This window comes from Tursiops truncatus, chromosome 18 (assembly GCF_011762595.2).
Source record: "Tursiops truncatus isolate mTurTru1 chromosome 18, mTurTru1.mat.Y, whole genome shotgun sequence".
In the NCBI taxonomy this organism is placed as follows: domain Eukaryota; kingdom Metazoa; phylum Chordata; class Mammalia; order Artiodactyla; family Delphinidae; genus Tursiops; species Tursiops truncatus.
In genome coordinates, this window is record NC_047051.1 from 17,644,265 (window position 1) to 17,667,091 (window position 22,827).

The window sequence follows — 22,827 nt, forward strand, 5'->3', positions numbered from 1 at the left end:
CAGAAAATAAGAAAATATAATCAATACACAGTCTAGATGACTATCCCAGAGATCTCATAAATATGGTTCCCACTGGGTTAGAGACCAAACTAGATGTTTTCTAAAACTCAGTGATTCCGATTCATTCAGACAATTGCCGAGTCTCCAAATAAGTTAACTTGAAAACAAGGAAATAGGAGATGCAGGATCTCCAGGGATTTATACAAGGATTTGTCACATTAAAATTTGTGTTAACAATGGAACAAGATAGAAAGCCCAGAGAGGACTTCCCTGGTGGCGCAGTGGTTAAGAATCCTCCTGCCAATGCAGCAGACACGGTTTCGAGCCCTGGTCCAGGAAGATCCCACGTGCTGTGGAGCAACTAAGCCCACGCACCACAGCTACTGAACCTGCGCTCTAGGGCCCAAGAGCCACAGCTACTGAAGCCCGTGCTCCTAGAGCCCGTGCTCTGCAGCAAGAGAAGCCACTGCAATGAGAAGCCCGCGCACCACAATGAAGAGTAGCCCCTGCTTGCCACAACTAGAGAAAGCCCGTGCAGCAACAAAAACCCAACGCAGCCAAAAATAAAATAAATTTTTTAAAAAAAAAAGAAAGCCCAGAGATAAACCCACTCACATATGGTCACCTTATCTTTGATGGAGGCAAGAGTATACGATGGAGAAAAGACAGCCTCTTCAATAAGTGGTGCTGGGAAAACTGGACAGCTACATGTAAGAGAATGAAATTAGAACACTCCCTAACACCATACCCATAAATAAACTCAAAATGGATTAAAGACCTAAATGTAAGGCCAGACACTATAAAACTCTTAGAGGAAAACATAGGAAGAACAGTCTATGACATAAATCACAGCAAGATCTTTTTTGATCCACCTCCTGGAGAAATGGAAATAAAAACAAAAATAAACAAATGAGACCTAATGAAACTTAAAGGCTTTTGCACAGCAAAGGAAACCATAAGATGAAAAGACAACCCTCAGAATGGGAGAAAATATTTGCAAATGAAGCAACTGACAAAGGATTAATCTCCAAAATGTACAAGCAGCTCATGCAGCTCAGTATCAAAAAAACAGCCCAATCCAAAAATGGGCAGAAGACGTAAAGAGACATTTCTCCAAAGAAGATATACAGACTGCCAACAAACACATGAAAGGATGCTCAACATCACTAATCATTAGAGAAATGCAAATCAAAACTACAACGAGGTATCACCTCACACCAGTCAGAATGGCCATCATCAACAAATCTAAAAACAATAAATGCTGGACGGGGTGTGGAGAAAAGGGAACCCTCTTGCACTGTTGGTGGGAATGTAAATTGATACAGCCACTATGGAGAACAGTATGGAGCGTCCTTAAAAAACTACAAATAGAACTATCATATGACCCAGCAATCCCACTACTGGGCATGTTCCCTGAGAAAACCATAATTCAAAAAGAGTCAAGTACCACAGTGTTCATTGCAGCATTATTTACAATAGCCAGGACATGGAAGCAACCTAGGTGTCCATCGACAGATGAACGGATAAAGAAAATGTGGCACATATATACAATGGAATATTACCCAGCCATAAAAAGAAATTGAGTTATTTGTAGTGAGGTGGATGGACCTAGAGTCTGTCATACAGAGTGAAGTAACTCAGAAAGAGAAAAACAAATACCATATGCTAACACATATATATGGAATCTAAGAAAAAGAAAAAAAAAGGTCATGAAGAACCTAAGGGCAAGTAGGGAATAAAGACACAGACCTACTAGAGAATGGACTTGAGGATATGGGGAGGGGGAAGGGTAAGCTGTGACAAAGTGAGAGAGTGGCATGGACACATATACACTACCAAACGTAAAATAGATAGCTAGTGGGAAGCAGCTGCCTAGCACAGGGAGATCAGCTCGGTGCTTTGTGACCACCTAGAGGGGTGGGATAGGGAGGGTGGGAGGGAGACTCAAGAGGGAAGAGATATGGGGATATATGTATACATATAGCTGATTCACTTTGTTATACAGCAGAAACTAATACAACATTGTAAAGCAACTCTACTCCAATAAAGATGTTAAAAAAAATAAAAAAGTACAGCAAAGAACCAAGGAAAAATAAATAAAATATAAAATGATATATTGCAAAAAAAATTTTTGTGTTAATTCTGAAAAGGGGAGATGATACTATAGTTTATTGAGGAATGTAGTGCTAGTTCAACACGGTAAATAAGAGGTTTCACACAGTTTTGTGAGTAGACAGAAGTGACTTACCAGTGATGAACAAGAAACAGTGAGATTGTATATTTGGGGATAAATTGTATGATGGTCTCCTAGGTCTTATTTAAGGTCACACAGAGATCTCTGAAGTGCCAGTCCAATGTGTGGTCACAATCAAAAGCATATGTAAAATGTTATTATCAGAAAGGGTTTTGAAAATTAAGCAGAGAATCTTATCAACCATGATAAGAAACAAGACACAAAACTTGTCCTTCCTGACCTATGTTTGGTTCACTTATTGCGTTTCTGGTGAAAAGGTGAGTTGAAGAAGCTCAAGGAAGAAGAGCACGAGTGACCCAGAGAAGGCACACGAGACACAACAGCCTTTCGGTCTGGAAGTCAAGGCTGAGGAGGAACGTTACCCCAATCTATAAAATCGTGGTGAGTGTGGATGGGTGCGGTGAACTTGGACTTCCTGTCAAATTCCAAAACACTAAAAATTAAGGCAGCAACCCTTGAAACTTAAGGAAAAGAATATTTAGAGGCAAAAAGCTCCATATTATCTTCATGCTGTGTAAGAAACAGGATTGCGAGGTGGTATAGGGAGATGTTTTGAAACTGAATTGTTAAACGAGAAGGCATGTTGGAGATCATTTGTCCAAATCCTCACTCCTGCCATGGGGAAAGCGGCCCAAGAGAGGTTAGGTGTCTTTGGCAAGGTGATACAGTAAAATCCAGGTAATTGAATATTCATTAAATAAATATAAGCACTTACTCCTTCAGGCACTGTATAAAGTTCATTCTACACTGCCATGTGATTAGACAAATCCGTTAACAGTTTCTAAAGGAAAGGTTTCTAAAGGGTTTTTGATAGAAGCTAGGAATCTAGGAGTATATCTGCTTTAACGCTGAGAACATGAAAGATAGTTTAGCAGTCCTACAAAACACATACTAATACAACTGTCCAAGACTGAACAAAGGCCAGGATAGATCATTAGAGAGATTCATATTTGATTACCCTTATTCAGTGGCTGGTTCTTATAAAGGTGCCAAAAATGATGAAATAAATATCTGCCTTTCGGGATTATCTGTGCGACAGCTCTCCATTAGCATAAATAAACAGCAGTTAATGATTCACTGACTGTCATTCCTGGGTCATGTGCAGACATGGAGGTGTGGCCTCAAAGACAGTTAATGAGAAAACATGTTTTTTGGCCTTATGTTACATTGTTGTAATTAGATTGGACTATGTACACTGAGGCTTAGAAATTTACAATACTTTATACTAAAGAAGGGGCTTCCCTGGCGGTCCAGTGGTTAGGACTCCATGCTTCCACTGCAGGGGGCGAGGGTTCGATCCCTGGTTGGGGAAACAGGACCCCGTGTGCTGTGTGCGGTTAATTAAAAAAAAAAAAACTAATGAATTTTACTACAACGTGTCTTCTGCTGGCATTCCTGAATTTTTTCCTGGACCTTGTTCCTCCCATTAAACTCATTTTTAGAAAAGGCTCAGTATTTGCTGGACTTTACAGATTCAGACTTTATGAAGATTCAAACAATGAAGCCCATCTTTTTAAAACAATGTTTGGGGAATTCCTTGGTGGTCCAGTGGTTAGAATCCGGTGCTTTCACTGCCGGGGCCTGGATTCAATCCCTGGTCGCGGAATGAAGATCCCGCAAGCATCGTGACGTGGCCAAAAAAAAAAAAATTTTTTTTGAAGGATACTTTAAAGCAAATATAATAATAGAAGTTAAATTACAGGGAAAATGTTTAAACTCATCACAAGAACAATGTTCCCACATTTTAGAAGCATACATATATCTTCCTGTAAGCAATTGTCACACTAGTTATAAAACAGTTCCTGCCTATTTGTTAAGGATTTTGGAAAATAAGATTGGTATACTTACTGGCATAACTTATATATTATCCATAACTCTTCTCAGAAATGGTGGTAGAACCCAAATAAGCTCTTGAAATCTCAACATGATACAGTAAATTTTCTTTTTGATTCTTTTGGGAAGACTGAACTTATTCATTCAACAAATATTTTTCAGCATCTACTATGTGCCAAGCACAAGGCTGGGCTAGATGGAAAGATGAGTAAGGCAGTCTTCACCTTGAAGGAAGCACATGACCATGCTTATGGCTCCATAACATGTATGCTCCACCAGCAGGAACAGAAGGAAATTGACATAGACTTGTTTTATCTAGCATTACAGTGAAAATATGTCACGGTAACAAGTAGACTAGAATCATTCTGTATTTCAGTCAGATGCTCAGTTGGTGGGGTTTCTACTTGAATAACCCAAACCTTCATTCCCAAAAGAACCCAGTAGTCAATTATCTTGTTTTTCTGTTTGTTTGTTTCTATGGTTTCCATTAACCCTTAACGTTGGTCATGGAAATCCTAAAGACACCCCAGAAAATCCCCCATGTTCCAGATGTAGTCCTCCTTGTCCCCATTGTGTAGCAGCAACTCACTTTCCCTTCGGTAATTAAGGTCAATCACTTTAGTCATTAGAGTAACACATTTTCTGCCTGTTGGTTCAATGGCATGAGGAGCCCAAAATGGCCAGGTGGAAGCCTCACCATCCAATCTAATAGAACCACTGTTATTTCCACTGGTGGAAAGATTTTCTCTTTGGGGACGAAGACCTCCCAGCCAGCAGAGCTCTCATCAGGATGACAAGTGAAAATTACCTGTGAGTGAGTTATTGGGTATAACAGTAAGAAGAGCCACTCCTACTTTCACCCCTTGATTCTGGACCATGTGTTCTGGTTATGTTCTGGAGACAGCAGGGTTATTCCCCAAGGGGCACCTGCCTCCTCTTTAATCAAGGAGCTTTGGGTCTGTGAATTGACTTACATTTGGAAACTGGATAAGATGCCCTGACTGTCCACGGTGGTGACTCAAGTCAGGTGTTTGGCTACCAGACCTGAAGTTTTCCCCTCTCATATAGATCAAGCAGTACTCTAATAGACTGTCTACCTATTTTATTCCTAGGAGTAGCATGATAAATTAACCACCATCAAAGATCTCTGCAGGCCAAGGCATTCTGATTACCCCTCACAGTAGATGCATCCAATTTGTCTTTGGTGATTAAGTGCTGCCACTACCCCTGCCACTCTGAGATCCATTATCCCCATTAGAATTGGAAAGACTGTATCAGTGGTAGTACCTTTTACCTGTCTTACCAAGGAAAGCAACTACAGAGATCTCCTTTGAGAGAGCTTGCAGGGGCTCCACTCATGAATGCAATTCTCAATGCTTTAGTGAAGGAGATGTGCTCTGGGCCTTGTCATGGAGCATAGCTTGGGGGTCAGGAATGAACAATGATGTGATGAGAACAGTAAAGAAATATTTTTTACCATCTTCTGGGCTCCGTTCACAATTGAATAATTTTTTCCTAATACTACAGACTTTTTAGATTTTGCAGATCTTTTAGAGCATGGCAGAAGATTACAGAAAGATATTAGGGTATTTCTTGAATCAAAGCCTCAGGAGGGCCAGGAACCAGGAAAGTTTCTGGATTCCTGAGCTGCATTCATGTGTGTCTCTTCTTTTTAAAATTTTGCCATCATTATGACAAAATTCCCATCCTCAGTCTTGGATTCTCCATTCACATTCTAGAAAAAGAAGCTGAGAGAATTCCCTGGCGGTCCAGTGGTTGGGACTCTGCGCTTCCACTGCAGGGGGCACGGGTTCGCTCCCTGGTAGGGGAACGAGGATCCCACAAGCTGCATGGCACAGCCAAAAAAAAAGTTTAAAAAGAAGCTGATTTCTCTTTCTCCTATTTTATCAATTTTCCTGGAGCCTCTACTGACCAAAGCCAAATTCAGTTTCAGATTCAAAGGCATGCTTTTAACTGGCCAGTTAGCAAGTATTTTAAAGAGCAAATACCTTTCACATCAGTTTCCACAAATGTATCCAACATCACGCTTTAAACTGGGAACAGTGCTTGGGGAATTACACAGTGGTATGTATAAACCTGAACAGGCTATACTCACAAGGAAAAATATGTGATTTATCTAAGCATAGTAAATACTTCAGAGTTTAGATTTCAGAGTAGGAATGTCTCATGTAAACAGTAGCAGTGACTTTCCCTATAGCAAAATTTCTAAGCATGAGAATACATCAAAGTTTTGTAAAGAACATTTGCTCAGTAATATCTTTGCCCTTTTATTTGTAGGGTAGAAGAGGGAAGAAATTTGAAAAACATACTTATACTACCTTCTCTTTTCTCATATCCTTTTCCTTACCATAAAATAAAATTACCGTGCACTGAATTTCAAGACCAATGCCATATCACTAAAGCTGTCAAGGTTTTGCAAATTTACACCATGACAATTCAGTGCTCCTTGACTGGCAGACTTCTCTCTGGGTGTGGGTATCCCTGAAGCCTCCCAGATCCCTGTGTCATACTGCTTCTGAACCACACAGTAGCCAGGCCTTTAAAGGAGAAACGTAAAACTCATACAGTCAGATGAAACAGATTTGTGCTCTGTTAACTCTGTCTTCACTTTTGCCTACAGAATGTAGGGTTCTTGAGGTGCCTGACATATATTGTTTTTAAACCAGCTCCATCATTTCAAAAGCAAATGGTAGGAATATTTGCTGAGAAGAACATACCTGAAACATTACATTCTGATCCATGGGCAGTGAAGATTCCATTTTCCTGTTCTTTTCCACCTGGGTTTTGGTTCTTATCCCTGCTGTACCCTCTGATTAATACTTATTAAGGTTGTGGTTTCGTGGTTTTTGGCTGCCACTTCCTGCCAAAGCTACTTGGTATCTCTGTATATCTAAGAGGGTCCCATCAACTTATGCCCTTCCTTTTTTCCTTTTCTCATCTACTATGTTGATTGCACTTGAACTCAATGAACTTTCAGTCCCTGGATTCCTTTATTTTAATCAATGGAGCTTTCTAACTTAATTGGCACACTAAGCAAGCCAGACCTGCAAGCCAGACCTGCATGTTTGATTAACCATACTGCTAGTCGTCGTTAGCCTGGAAAAAGTGTTCCAACTTCCAGACCTTTGGGAAAATCAAAGTGAGTTCGAAGGACCAGTCTGTAGAAACATGAACCAATCTGGACAAGCCCAACTATTTTGGGAAGTAGATAGCCTCAGGTATACAGTTATGGATTAGGATTAATCATAATCCTATTTATGACATACTTTCCTCAATGGTCCTTAGGTGGCCTCTTCCAGTAGATATGATTCTATTGGTATAGATATAAATATAGTTGTAAATATAGATAAGCACCCATGAACTCACCATCTAAAGCAAAAATTAAGACCTTGACAAATTATGTCACTTAGAACAACAGAAATTTATCCTTTTCTAGTTCTGGATGGTAGAAATACAAAAATATGTCCAATCTCTGTCTCTGTCTTCACATGGCCTTCTCTGTGTGTTTCTCTGTCTCTTCTCTTATAAAGACATCAGTCATTTTGGATTTAAGGTCCACCCTACTCCCGTATGATGTCATCTTAGTGAATTACATCTGCAAAGTCCAAATAAGGTTTCAGGAGTCAGAACTTCAGCATACTTTTTGGGGGACGCAGTTCAACCTATAACAGTATATAAGTGTCCAAATTTAGAAGAAAATGCCAAACCATTTCCCAAAGTAGTTAAAAAATGTACACTCCCACGAGCATTGAAAAAACTTGGTATTATCAGACTATTTAAATTTTTACCAACGTAATGAGTGTAAAATGGTATGTCATTGCAGTCTGGATTTATACTTCCAAACTAATAATTATGGTAAACATTTCTCCATATATTTATTGCTCTTATATTTCTTCTTCTTTTTTTTTTTTTCCTGTTGGGCTACTTATGCTTTTTTTGTTTTCTTTTACTGATCTGTAGGAGTTCTTTGCATATTCATACCAATCCTTTGCCAGTTTTATGTATTTTGAATATCTTATATATATAACTTTTCACTTTCTCTAAGGTAACTTTGATGAACAAAAGTTCTTAATTTTATATAGTAATATTTATCAGTCTTTTATGGTCAATATTTTTTGTGTCTTCTTTACAATATCTTTCCCTATGCCAACATCTTAACTGTGTCTATCTCTAATTTTCTACAATGAATTTAAAATATATTTTGGGGGGATGTCTGTTCAATCTACCAATAATCAAGAGAAGATTGTTGAAATCTCCCATTACAGTGGTGAATTTACCCATTTCTGTCTGTCGTTCTATCATTTTTGTTTCATGAATTTGGCATCCCTTTGTTTATTACATACATAGATGCTATGCATCTTTTTGCTGTTGGCTTTAGATCCATTTTATCTAATACTACTGTAGATAAACCAACTTTATTTTGATTAGTACTTTCCTGATGTATCATTTTGCATTCATTTATGTACAGCCTTTGCATTTTCCTTATGCTTTAGGTTTGTCTCGTGTTAGCAGCACATACTTGGATTTTTTTTATAAATTTATTTTTTATTTATTTTTGGCTGTGTTGCGTCTTCATTGCTGCGCGTGGGTTTTATCTAGTTGCAGCTAGTGGGGGCTGTTCTTCATTGTGGTGCGTGGGCTTCTCATTGCAGTGGCTTCTCTTGTTGCAGAGCATGGATCTAGAGCACAGGCTCCGTAGTTGTGGCACATGGGCACAGTAGTTGTGGCTCACAGGCTCTAGAGCACAGGCTCAGAAGTTGTGGTGCATGGGCTTAGTTGCTCCGTAGCATGTGGGATCTTCCTGGACCAGGGCTCAAACCCGTGTCCCCTACATTAGCAGATGGATCCTTAACCACTGCACCACCAGGGAAGTCCCCATGCTTGGATTTTTAAAAAAATCCAAATTGTCAATCTTTTTCTTAAACTGATTAATTTAGTTCATGTATATTTGCTGTAATTATTTATATATTTGGACCTGTTTCTGTGATCTTAATATTTTATTTCAGTCTGACCCACTTTTTCTATACTTACTGTTAACCATTTCTTTAATAGGTATATATTCCCCAAATGAGAGCTTTATTGTACCCTCATATCTCTTCATCTCTACTCCCCAAATCTACATCATGTTATTACCTACACTTTAGTGCCAGCTTATTGGGAATATGTGTTCTTTTTTCTTTAGTCATAGCTATTCTTTTAAGTCAAACAAATTTTACCAGTGGACTTGATCAACTTTACTTCACATATCTCTTGCAATATCTGCTAGATTTTCTCTCCCCTTATTTAAGCCCTTGGTCCAAAACAGTTTCCAATGTAGTCTTTGTGTGATAAATTTTCTGGAGACTTCTATGCCTGAGAATATTTTTTAATCATGCCCTTGCTTTTGAGTGGCAGACTGGACATAGGAAAGAGGCTGTTTCTGATTTCTGTTCCCTCAATATTTTGAAAATACCACTCCACTATCTTCTTGAATCACTTGTTGCTGTTGAAAAATTTGATGTCAACCTGACTTCTGTCCTCTTTTTGTGATCTTCTCTTTCCCTTTGCAGTATTTTAGAATTTTCTCTGCTTCTTTGAAATTCTTAATTTTACTATAAAATTTCCTGGTATGGATTTTTTCATTATTACTCCTCTATAACCCTTTCAATCTTTCATCTTTTATAATTACAGAAATTATCTCAATTTCTCCTCACATTTCTTCCTCTTCATTTTTATTTTTCCTCTCTTTCTAGGATTCTTATTAGCCACATGGTAGTACTCCTACTTCTATCTTCCAAATAACCTAGATTTTAAAAAATATTTTTTGTCTTTGTCCTTTCCTCCTTCCTCTGGAAGATTTCCTTCACCTGGTCTCCCAAGTTGCTAATTTGTTCTGCAGCCCTATCCATTCTGTTATTTATCCATCTGATGGGTTCTTTTCAGCTATTATGTTTTTCACATCTAAGATTTCTTATCAGTTTGTTTTCTTGTTTTTGTTTATCTTGCCATATATTCTTTTATCTCTTTGTATGTTTATTGGGCCAAAATTAAATTAGAGTCATTTGTTTTCATATGTATACTTGGATTCTGTAATCTAATATGTTATTTTTCACTTCAAATAGTTGTGCTTCTCAAATCTCATGTTACTTGGATGTGTAAATTCATCTTCCCCTGGAGGTAGAGGTTTCTCTGTCTGGTAATGCATAGAGAGGAAGGCCAGTCCTAATTAGGTCATTCCCAGGCAGCCCCAGTTAGCCCAGAGGGTGGGGTGGATTAGGCCCAAGGTGGGGAAATAAGCCTGGGCACAAGAAAACCAGGGTCACTCATTCCCCACCACAAAACACTGAAGTCAGGACTTCACTCTTTGTCTTTCAGGGATCTTCAGCATTAGAAGGAGACTGTCTTGGACTGTAATTTGCCAGCCCTGGGGGTTTGGAGGGGAAGGGGAAACAAACCCAAAATAGTCCTCATTGGATTAGTCCTCATTCCAAGCACAATTATTGAATCTAAAGTTGTGAATCTAATTTGTTGCGTATCACTGGGAGGCCAGTCCCTGGCAGATTACCCATCAAGGGGAAGATTTGTGCTAACATTCTCTTTCAGTGAGTATCAGGAAATCTCCTTTGTCCAGTTTTTCAAGAATTTCCCAATTCCATCCCTTCACATTTCTTCTTCTGTGATTCTTTTCCCTCTCCTCCTTCTTCAGACATCTATTAAGGCCTCCTGCAGGTCAGGCACTGTGCTAGGTCCGGATTCTGACAGATGTGAAGAGCAAATGTTCTTCAAAAATTAAAAAGGGGGAACAGAAGTGGGACCAAGGCTAGAACATTAAAGACAAATTTGGCCTCCTTTCCCTGGCAGCAAAGCAAGGAGAGAAGTGCTGCCTTCCTCTGAGGTGGAACCTAGAGATGGTGATGGAAAGGTGTTCTAAGCCAGTGGTTCTAACTTTGGCTTCTCCTAGAACCACCTGGGGAGCTTTTTAAAATCCTAATGTCCAGACATACACAGTGTCAATTAAATCATAATCTGTGGGGCTGGAACCCAGGCATCAATATTTTTAAAATTCTCCAAGTTAACCCAATATACACCCACGTTTGAGAACTACTGCTTGACTATACATACAGGCAGGCACCAGGTTTAGAATCAGGAGTCCTGGGTTAAATCCCATTATGGGTTGAATTGTCCCCCAAAATTCCTATGTTGAAATTCTAACCCCCAGTTCCCTAGAATATGACTTTATCTGGAGATAGGATCTTTACAGCGGTAATCAAGTTGAAACAAGTTCACTAAGGTGGGCCAATATGACTGGTGTCCTTAAAAAAGAGGAAATTTGGAGACAGACATGCATACAGAGAGTGAAGACAGCCATCTACAAGCCAAAGAGAAAGGCCTGGAAAAGATCCCTCCCTCACAGTCCTCTCGGAGGAACCAACACCACCTTATTTCAGACTTCTAGCCTCCAGAACTGTGAGACAATAAATTTATGTTGTTTAAGCCACCCAGTTTTGGGTACTTTATTATAGCAGCCCCCTCAAAATAATACAAATTCCGATGTAGCCATGCTTCAACTATGCAAATAACTTCTCTTAGGGTGCTTCAGTTACCTTATCAGGAAAACAGAGGATAAACCCTCCCTTGCAGGGCTGCTGAGAAGTTTAAACGAGATAAGGTAAATGAAGAGCACCCAGCACCCACACTGGAACACAGTAAGTGCTCAGTAAATGCTAGCTGAGTCTGAGTCTTTCCTGCTTGAATAAACCAAGTAGCTCTTTCAGCTTACCCGACTGTGGTCAGCTCGGCAGCCTGGGGATGCAGCCTGCTACCGACAGGATCCGCCCTAGGCCCTCAGAAAACAGTGAAAGGCCTTGCCGGCTCTGGGCAACTCCTTTCCACCCTGTGCCTTGGCCTAGGGAGACCCTAAGCTTTGTCTTCAACCCTGTCGTAGCAAGCAATCCTTGCTCCAGATGACGGTCTCTAGGAGGCGCGCTGTCTTCAGAGCTCGGGCCTGGACTCGCCCCTCAGGCGGAAGGAACGCGGAGAGTGGATCTGAGGCCCGGCAGAGGGCGTGCCTCCAGCTGTCCCGCGTCTTCCCCATGGCAGTTTGCTCGCAGTAACTCGGGAAAGCGGAAACGCTCACTTTCCAGGGCTTCGCTGAGCGTGCCCTGATGCCCAGTGTCTACATCACTTACTCTGGACAGTCCTGTTCTTTTCTCACAAATAAGTAAGTTAAGGCTCAGAGAGGTTAAGTAAGTGGCCAAGAGCACACAGCTAGTGGAATAGAACCCAGCTCTGCCTGACTCCAAAAGCAGCACAACACTTTTGTGGCCAGAAGCCCCAAGTGTCCAGCTCTCCAGCGGGGGCCAAGTGACTTGCAGGCCTAGTCATGGGCCCAGCAGAAGACCCCAGGGACAAGAGGGCCAAAACAGCTTTTATTAATACTTGCCTTTTCTCCTCAGAACCTGCTGCTGCTTCTGCAGCCCTAGGTATGTCTGTCTCTCTTTGCATCCACTGGTGATTTTTTATTATTATTATTTATTTGTTTTTTACCACCCTAATTCTGAAGGTGAAGGTGTTGAGGGTTAATTCCTTTTCCTTCTTTTCTCCTGTTCTCTATCCCTCAGGATGGTTGATTTTCACAGTCACTTCAAAGGAGTATATAGGACAGTGTAGGAGCAAGTGTTTTTTTTTATTGCCTCTCCATTGAAGGAGTCAGGACACATTAAAAAACAACAGTAGTAACTACATGTAATTGACTGCTGATGTCTACACTGCTGGCCAACGGCAGAGTTTTTCCTCCAAGACATGGTCTCCTGTGCCAGAGAAAATAACTACTGTTAATTTGATGTTTTGTGTCACTGAATTTGTACTCTGCGGCTGTCCAGGTGATATTCTCCAGCTCCTTCCTGCAGTCATCCATCCACCCACTCACCCATCCATCCTGCCAATAGTTCAGGGCCCACAACATGCAAACCATGGAGGAGTGTACCTTGCTAGGTATCTGCAGCTGTGATCCAGCAGGGCAGCGCTGACGGGAGAACTGGCACCAAATGCATATTCAGAAAACACTCTTTAATGCAGGACATACTCATGAAAAAGATGCCAGTTCTTTCTGGATGTTTTGTTGTTTGGTCTTGTAGCAATTCTTTTTAAGAGTATAGGAGTGATTACAGGAGCAGCTGGAGGCTGGAATTCTGGTCCTCTCTATTGCACTCACCAACCCCAGATTGAGCCTGTGGACAAGGCCCTTGGCTTCTGTGTTTGTAAAACAAGGAACACAGGCTCCTTTCTGACTCTGCTGGTCTCTCATGTCGCAAGCTGGTGTTGAGACTTCCCTGGTGGCGCAGTGGTTAAGAATCCGCCTGCCAATGCAGGGGACACGGGTTTGAACCTGAGTCCTGGAAGATCCCACATGCCGCGGAGCAACTAAGGCCATGTGCCGCAACTACTGAACCTGCGCTCTAGAGTCCGCGAGCCACAACAACAGCCCATTTTCCACAACTACTGAAGCCCGCGTGCCTAGAGCCCGTGCTCCGCAAGAAGTGTTGCAAGCTGGTGTCATCAACTGCTACAGCTTTGAGACAACTTTAACATCTCTCCTGCACACACTAAAGTTCACAAGCATAATGCTATGTGCAAGGTGAACTGTATTGAGATCCCTGGAAAAAAGACTCCAGGGCCGAGACAGCCTTCCTGTCCCCCACCCCTTGCTGTGCATTTGTTCTATAGGTTAGTGGCCTCAGGGAGGCCCGCCTGCCTCTGAGGCCCTCCCTAGCCCTTGTTCAAACGTGCCATCACCAATATCTAAGTAAATGTGACTGGGTGTCATGGAGAACAAAGACACTTGAAAGGTGCTAGTGGATGAAAGTCATAATAGAAGAACAGAAAGTCTACAGAACAATTCCGGTGCCTTGGGTAGTGCTGATGAATCAAATCTTCAGGCCTCAGCACCCTTTCCTTCTCCCTGTGCGTGGCCGAGCACCCTTCCCCAGCCTGGTGCCCATCCATCCAAAGCTGCAGGAGCAGGAAGAGCAAAGTGTCCAGAAGGAGGCAGCACAAGAGGCAGGGGCTGGCTCCACCCATCAGAAGCTCTGTCCATGTGGGTGAGTCGCCTGGTCTCCAGGCCCAGCGTCCTTGTCTGTAAAACAAGGATAGTAATGTCCAGTGCACAGAATTCCTACTGGGCACAGGAAGTGATGGGTGTAAAACACAAGCATGTGGTATGTGGTAAATCTTTTTTGTAAAGAGTCTTTCCTCCCCTGAGGTACCTGTACTTTGCCAGGGCACAAAGTCCAGTCAAAGGAATGACCTTGTACAGTAGATTGCATGTCATAACCAGGAAGGAAAATGTATTTGGAGGGATTGGTCATCTTTCCATTGTCATTGTATCCCAGCAAGGGGGCAGCTACTGAACAGAGACCTGTTCTGAGACTAGAATCTCGTAATAATGATGAGAGTAGAATACTGCTTCCCTTACATTTGTAAAATGATTTAGAATTATCAATGAATTCTTATTTGACTCTGAGAGTGCCCCTTTAGACAGGACAGATATAGTATGTCCACTGCAGGGATGTGGAGGTTGGAGCTCACAGAAGTGAGGTGACTTCCTAGGAAGTGACTTGAGCCCAGGGGCTTGACTCCTCTGGATTCCAAACTCAGTGGTCTTTCCACCATGCCCCCAACTACAAGTGTGAAATATTGACACTTGGCCAGACTGTTAGAGAGCCACAGATGACACATCACATTGTGTCCCACAGTGGCCAGTGCAGCTTTCCTGCAGGAGCACATCACCAACTTCCTGCTGGGAACTAGTGTGGTTTTTACCCACAGCTTTACTTCCCAGCAACTTTACTTCCCAGCAACTTCTCCAGAACATATTTGCCCCATACCATGGATAGAAGTGAACTTTTGATCTTGCCCAGCAAGTTGGCTTCTCCTCCATCCTCCCCTTTCCAGTGCACAGCACTGCATCTGTCGTTTTCTTTCTCCTAGAGACCTGCCCCTCACCCACACATCCCATACTCTGTCCTGGTCCTTCCTCCAGTGAAATATAGCTCCATGCTCTCTCTCTCCCCACTGCTCTAATCCAAACCACTTTCTTTTGTCTGACTTCAACTTGCGTCTAATCCCTGGGAGAGCTTTTGTTAAAACTCAGATTGCAGGGCCCCACCCCCAGAGTTTCTGATTCAGTGGGTCTGGGATGGGGCCTGAGAATGAGCATTTCTGATGCTGCTGGAGTCCACACTTTGACAACCAAATAACTGTAATAGCCTCCAGATGCCACTGAACTTCCCTCCAGTCCTTTCTCTGCATAGCAGTCCAAGAGATCTTTGCAAAATCTCGGTTGGATCATATCACTTCCTTGCTGTCTTAGTCTGTTCAGGCTTCTATAACAAAATACCATAGACTGGGTCGTGTATAAACAACAGAAATTTATTTCTCACAATTCTCAAAGCTGAAAAATTCACGATCAAGGTGGCAGCAGATTCTGTGTCTAGTAGGGCCCACTCCATTGTTCACAGATGACTGTGTTTTCTCTTGTCCTTACATGGTGGAAAGGGCGAGGGAGCTCTTTTATAAGGGCACTAATCCCATTAATGAGAGTGGAGCCTCATCACTTTCCAAGGGCCCCACCTCCCAATACTGTCACATTAAGTGTTAGGATTTCCACATATGAATGTAGGGGGAACACAAACATTTGGCCTATAGCACTTGTCTAAAACCCTTCATGGCTTCTCATTGCACTTAGAAAGGGAACTGTGTCCGTCTTGTATCCCTTTGTGCTGGCACAAAGCTCCTTCAAAGTTCATGCCACCCTCCAATTGCCTTCATCTACAGCCTCCTTGTTCCTTAAGGACTTGAGTACTGAGCTCACTATCTTCATTTTCACCAACCACTTCTGTCACTATGTGGGGAATGATCTATCTAACACTTTGGCCTCTGTGTTCCTGACCTCACCTTGAGTGATCTGTAGCTTTCCATCCTGGGGGTCATATGCTTGACCTTGTCGTCACTTCTAAGTCCCAATTTGAAGCCCCTCATTTCTTTTTTTTTTTTTTAACATCTTTATCGGAGTATAATTGCTTTACAATGTTGTGTTAGTTTCTGCTGTATAACAAAGTGAATCAGCTATACGTATACGTATATCTCCATATCCCCTCCCTCTTGCGATTCCCTTCCACCCTCCTATCCCACCCCTCTAGGTGGTCACAAAGCACTAAGCTGATCTCCCTGTGCTATGCGGCTGCTTCCCACTAGCTATTTTACATTTGGTAGTGTATATATGTCCATGCCACTCTCTCACTTCGTCCCAGTTTACCCTTCCCCCTCCCCATGTCCTCAAGTCCATTCTGTATGTCTGGTCTTTATTCCTGTCCTGCCCCTAGGTTCATCAGAACCATTTTTTTTTTTTTAGATTCCATATATCTGTGTTAGCATACGGTATTTATTTGTCTCTTTCTGACTTCCTTCACTCTGTATGACAGACTCTACGTCCATGCACCTCACTACAAATAACTCAATATCATTTATTTTTATGGCTGAGTAGTATTCCATAGTATATATGTGCCACATCTTCTTTATCCATTCATCTGTCAATGGACACTTAGGTTGTGAAGCCCCTCACTTCTGACCACCTCTTTCTTTCCTTCTGGCTTATTGGTTCTAATGCTCGCATCCCAGCAATTCTCTGACCTCATCAATGCCCATGATTCATTGGCCTTATCATTTTTTCATCACCCATCATAGCTTAGGTTAAATGGCATATTTTTAAAAGCACTTCCTTATAAATACCACTAACTCTCAGCTGTCCCCTACTCTATTCCTATACCCAATCACCCAAAAAAGAACACCAGCTGGGGTGAGTGTTCTCACTTTAATTCATGGCCACAGATCATAAAAGTCCCTGCATACTGCCCACAAATCCTATATATTTCCCTTCCTACTTAAGCGGTGGTCCTAGACCAACAGCAGAGACATCACCAGGGAGTTTTTGCACATGCAGAAGCTCAGGCCCCACCCAGACCTACTGAATCAGGATCTACATTTTAACAAAGTCCCCAGGTAATTAATTTCCGCATTAAATGTTCAGAAGCGCTGTCCTGGTGGTTTGCTTTCTTGGATCACCAGAAATTCATTCATCATCTTTCTCTTTCTGTTCAAACCTTCTGAATCCCTGTGGCCCATCACTCAGCCTCACACTTCATTGAGAATCCCAGAAGCAGTCATACTGAATTCATCTTCCCATCACATCTTCAACCTGCTTCCACATCCCATCTTCACTCCCGTTACAATGAGAGAAGTGTCCCAGCTCTGCTGGAGGCCGTTGCCCTTCATTAGCCTCTGGATTTCATCCCTCTCTCTCCTCCATCCCTGAATCATGAGATGCTCCTTGGCTACTGGACGTGTTCTAGTTCCAGCTTAAAAGACTCTTCCCTGATCCCACATCCTACTCCTACTGCCCACTTTTTGGCTTCCCAGGTCCCCTTTCCTCCAGTATTCTCATGGCTCACTCCCTCTCTTTAGGTCTTTGCTCAAATGTCGGTTCAGTGGAGAGGCCTTCTCTGACCACCCTTTATAAAATCACACACACACACACACACACACACACTCTTTAATTATTTTTATAACCCTTATCTCCACCTGGTATGTTCTCTATTTCTTTAGTGTTGGTCTCCCCACACTGGAATGTAAGCTCCAGGGAGCAGGGTCTTTTTCTGTTTTGTCTGTGGCCGTCTCCCCAGGGCCTGACAGTCACTCTTGTTGCATAAATAAGGTCTAGGCTGGAGTGCCACATACCAGGAAGAGACAGAGCTTACCAAGAAGGGCCCTGGAAGGCCAAGACCTCAGAGACCCCTTCATTTGATAAGAGGTGATGGGACAAATAATATGTCTTTTTCATTCTTCATCGCTTTCTTAGGGTTCATTTATTGCAAGGATATAGAAATGTACTTGTCATGTCAAGTGAAAAAGAGGGAGACAGTTCTTATAAGCAGAGTCTCACTGAATCCCAGTGGGGAATTCAGAGGGGCCTCAGCAGATGGAAGGTCAGCAGATGGCCTCCAGTGATTCATTCTCCCCTCCCTGTATTCCTGCCCTGGTGCACAGGCCTCCTACACTGAACAGGCCTGACCTGTGAGTAACCAACAGGATTGTGGAAACAACAGTGTGTGTGTGGCTTCTGAAGTTAGATCATAAAAGACACTGTCTTAGGTCACTTGCCCCAGGGGAAGCCAGCTGCCATCTCCCGAGGACACTCAGGAGTTCCCAGGAGAGGTCCACTTGGGGAGGAGCCAAGGCCTCCCGTCCACTACTTGCCAACCTCGAGAGCAGCCCCCTTGGAAGTGGACCCTCCAGTCCTCCTCAAGCCTCTCTTGTCTCTGCCACTCCTTTCTCTGCTCTGTTGCTTACTGTGGCCAAATGCTCTGTTGTCTGTACCATTCTCCCACTTCTCTCTGCAGATGACCTTTTCTGCTTACCTTTTTTTTTTTTGCGGTACACGGGCCTCTCACTGTTGTGGCCTCTCCCGCTGCGGAGCACAGGCTCCGGACGCGCAGGCTCAGCGGCCGTGGCTCACGGGCCCAGCCGCTCCGCGGCATGTGGGATCTTTCCAGACCGGGGCACGAACCCGGGTCCCCTGCATTGGCAGGCGGACTCTCAACCACTGCGCCACCAGGGAAGCCCCTCTGCTTACCTTTTAACATACAAATGGCAAAACATCGTTGTTGGTCTACATCATGGGGCCAACTTTTTTCTATAAAGGGCCAGGTAGTAAATAATTAGGCTTTGCAGGTCCTGTGCTTTCTGTTGCAACTCTTCAACTTGACTCTGCCTTTGTAGTGCACAAGCAGCCATGGACAATACCTAAGTGAATGGGTGTGGCCGTGTGCTAATAAAATTTTGTTTACAAAGTCAGGCAGTGAGCTGTATTTGACTCTACAGTCGTGGATTGCCTACCTCTGGGTCTTCAGGACATCGCAGCTCCAGGGCCCAGTACCATCTAATGGGCTACGTCTGAGGCTGGTGTCCACTGTTGGCAAATCAATATTGGCCAAATAGCCGCAGTGAGACCCGATGGGTTAAGGGAGGAGCAGGGGCAAATTTTCCAAGAAAGAAATGGTGCCAATCAGGAAATAATGTGCATCTTTAGCACAACGACATTCAGTCAGTTCATTAGTGTTAATTGAGCAAGCATTAACTGACCATCTACATTGCCCTGAGCACTTTGACAGGATCTTAGGAATATAAAGATGAGTGATACATGTTTCCCAATAATAGCCATTATGTATCTCATGATTAAATGTGCCAGGCTTGCCATTAAGTACTTTATACACATCGTCTCATATAACTCTCAAAGCAATACTATGAGGAAATTGAAGTTCAGAGAGGTTGAGTAACTTGTTTAGGGCCATACAGTAACAGGGAGCCAAACCGCCTCTGACTATAAAAGCCAGGGCTCTTAAACCTTATGACTCCTGCTATTCAGTGCTGCCTCTCAAGTTCCTTGAGAATTCTTGCCCTCTGAAGAGCTCATAGTCACCTTAGACCTTTTTTTTTGGGGGGGGGGGGGGGTGGTAAATTCTCTATTTTTTTGTAAATTAGTTTTGAATCCTTTTTGCTGTTGATAAGCCCAGTTATGTAATTATGGCCTCAACTGTTAACAGAGTGACTCTACAATTAAAAACGACATTGGAGGAAGCCCTGTTTGCTGGACAGAGCCCGCACCTGGCCAACTTCCTGGCATTCTGGATTTGTGGGCCACTTATAGCCTGGCAGTCATTGTGGTCCGCAGCTGCCGTGGCTTATCACAAAGGCACATTTAGGATTATTGTTGAGGAGGCTGGGGATTCCGCCCCAGTTAGTTTCTCTTTGTCTCTCTAAAGTCTCAGAAATTACAACATGAATAAACATAGTCCATTTGCATTATCTTTCAGCAAATTAGAAATCAAATTGCAGTGAACTAAATACGTAATTTCTCAGAAGAGGCTCCCTATTCTTCTAATCATGAAACATTTACTGTTTTTTACATTGCTTTTTCAAGGAGCCAGTTAGACACATTAAAATTTAAATCTTGGAGATTTACATCACTGTTTTTCTCTTCAGGTTCAAATCCACATTAATAATATCTACCAAGAAAAAAAAAAAAACAGTATCCCAGAACACCATTATATTTGTATTAACACGATTTTTATTTCATAATTCTGAAGTTACAAATCAATAATAAATGATTATACCATATTGTTAAAATTTTTTAGATTTGACAGTGTAATCGTGGTTGTTACAAAACCAGAGGCGCTGTCTTGGAGACACTGTGGTAGATTGAAAAACCTGGCCACAGTGTAGTTCCTCCAATCAAGGGAATACATCCACTTTCCCACCGCGTGTGTCTGGGCTGATGTTTTGATTTGTTTAGACTGATGGAATGAAGTGGAAGTGATGCCATGTGGGTTCAGAAGCCCAGACCTCCAGTGGTCTCATAGTTTCCACTTACATACTCTTAAAATGCTGCCATTGGGCTTCCCTGGTGGCGCAGTGGTTGAGAGTCCGCCTGCCGATGCAGGGGACACGGGTTCATGCCCTGGTCCGGGAAGATCCCACATGCCGCGGAGCGGCTGGGCCTGTGAGCCATGGCCGCTGAGCCTGCGCGTCTGGAGCCTGTGCTCCGCAACAGGAGAGGCCACAACAGTGAAAGGCCCGCGTACCAAAAAAAATGCTGCCACTGCCACAGAACGAAGCCAGACTTTTGAATGATGAGAGATGACATGGAGAGAGAGCCACCAAGACCCCTGACAGTGAGGGAGGCCATCCTAGACCTGCCCACCCCACTCAAACCACTAGATGACCACAGCTGCATGAATCACCCAGGGGAGACCATTAGAAGGATCACCCAGCTGAGCCCAGCCTGAATTGCAGAAGTGTGAGCAAATAACTTGTTGTCATAGGCCACTATGTTTTGGGGTGGCTTGTTACAACGGTGATGAATAACTGATACAGGCAAACATACTGAAATATTTATGGATAAAATGATATATTGTCTTGGATTGACTTAAAAGCAATCTGATGGTAGGGAAACGTTGGTGGAGGTATGTTTGAAGAAGATTGGCTGTCAGTTAATAATTGTTGAAGCTAGATGATAGATGTGTAGGGGAATTCACTACTCTATTCTCTCTCCCTTTAAAATTTTTTCATTTTTGGATATGTTTGAAGATTTCCTGATAAAAAGTTTTTTTTAAACGAGTCAGTATTGTAATATTGCGAACCAAGTGGAAAATTACCCATCTAGTATGGTATAACTTAAACTTTAATGTTGAATATTAGAAGACTTCATGTCTGGTCTCATAAAACAAAAATTAGAATCGAAACGAAAGAAATCAGGCTAAGAGGAAATATGGTGCAAAGAAAGGGCAGAAAACTTAGGCTGTTGGTTCTTGAACCATCAGAGGCTGAATGAGTGCTATAAATGTGCATGGCTACCAAGTTTTAAAATTAAATGTTAGGAAAGAAGCATCGATCCGAACTCTTTTTCAGTCACCTGTGAGTCAGACTCTACGCTGAGTACTGGAGTTGTAACAGAGAGCTCATCCCGACCTTCTTGTCTGCCCTTGGACACACTGTAATCTCTTTAGCCCAGAGGTGGGAAACTCAATGCCAACGGCCTGGTAAGGTATGTACACAAGTGAGGTGGCTACAAGTGGGGAGCTGTGGCAGTGGGCAGCATGTGCTGGATGAGGACCAGGGAAACACCTAGAAAGGTCACTGCAGCAGAGGGAGCTGGTTCTCCCACTAGCACCTCTCCTGTCTCACAAGAGACTTTTTATCTAGGCACCGGGCAGCCCAAAATAAAGACTGCATCTTCAGCCTCCTATATGGCTGGGTGTGGCCATGGGATTGAGATTTGGACAGTGGTTGCAAAAATAATATGTGCAACTCCCAGGTTATGCCCTTTAAAGAGAAGTGTCACATCCTCTCCTTCCTTCTCTCCCTTCAGCGCACTGCTGAGACAGAGTAGACATACAGACAATCGTAACTGCCCCCAGGATGGCGGCTGGGCCACTCTATGAATTTGGGGAGCCTTAAACATCTTTGCCTTTGTGGACCCCTTCCTCCATAAAAAAGTATTAAAAGTTATATTTTACAACTGCATCGATATAATGGCACATGTAATTCAGGCTGGATTCATTTTTATATATTCATTATTATAATACTCATGTTTTTCTTCTGATTCTAAACCAAATTAAAATTAAACATTTTCATGGACCCCTAAAAATATCACAGGACTTGGGCACTGCCTGCTGCGCCACCCAATGGGTAAGTCAGCCCTGGATGGTGGAGCAGTTAGAGAGAAGAGCCAAGGTACTGGGGAGGGCCACGCCAGACAGGACCCTCCCAGAAAAGAGAATAAACATCTGCCTTTTAAAAATCACAGTTATTAGGGGCCTCGCTGGCATCCATCTGAAACTGTATGTCTTCTAATTGAACCCAGTTACTGGAGGCCCAGGAGGCTCCCTAAAGGAACTGACATCATGAAGGATGCGTAGGAATTGACCAAGTGAATGGGAGCGGGTGAGGGAGGGCATTTCAGGCAAGAAAACAATTTGAGCAAAGGCTGGGAGGAGAAAAAGTGAAAGGAACTAAAGGATTTCATTATGGCTGGAGTTTAGGATGCAAGGGTGTGTGTATGAGAGAGAGTGCTGAGTGCTTGGGTCCTTTGGTCTGTTCTTGGGGCCGCCCCTGTGTTTGGACAT

The 22,827-nt window shown here is 42.8% G+C and overlaps 1 protein-coding gene across 5 annotated transcripts in view; it reads left to right on the forward strand.

Annotated features, from left to right (window-relative positions):
* The window catches only part of SPRYD7 (SPRY domain containing 7), a 143,747-nt gene that overhangs the window by 21,775 nt on the left and 99,145 nt on the right, over window positions 1–22,827 (forward strand). For all 5 annotated transcript variants that reach the window (XM_019936632.3, XM_073795154.1, XM_073795153.1 and 2 more), the window contains one exon: window positions 2,512–2,635. The gene's annotated coding sequence lies outside the window, so the exon portion shown is untranslated. The remainder of the gene's footprint in view (window positions 1–2,511; window positions 2,636–22,827) is intronic.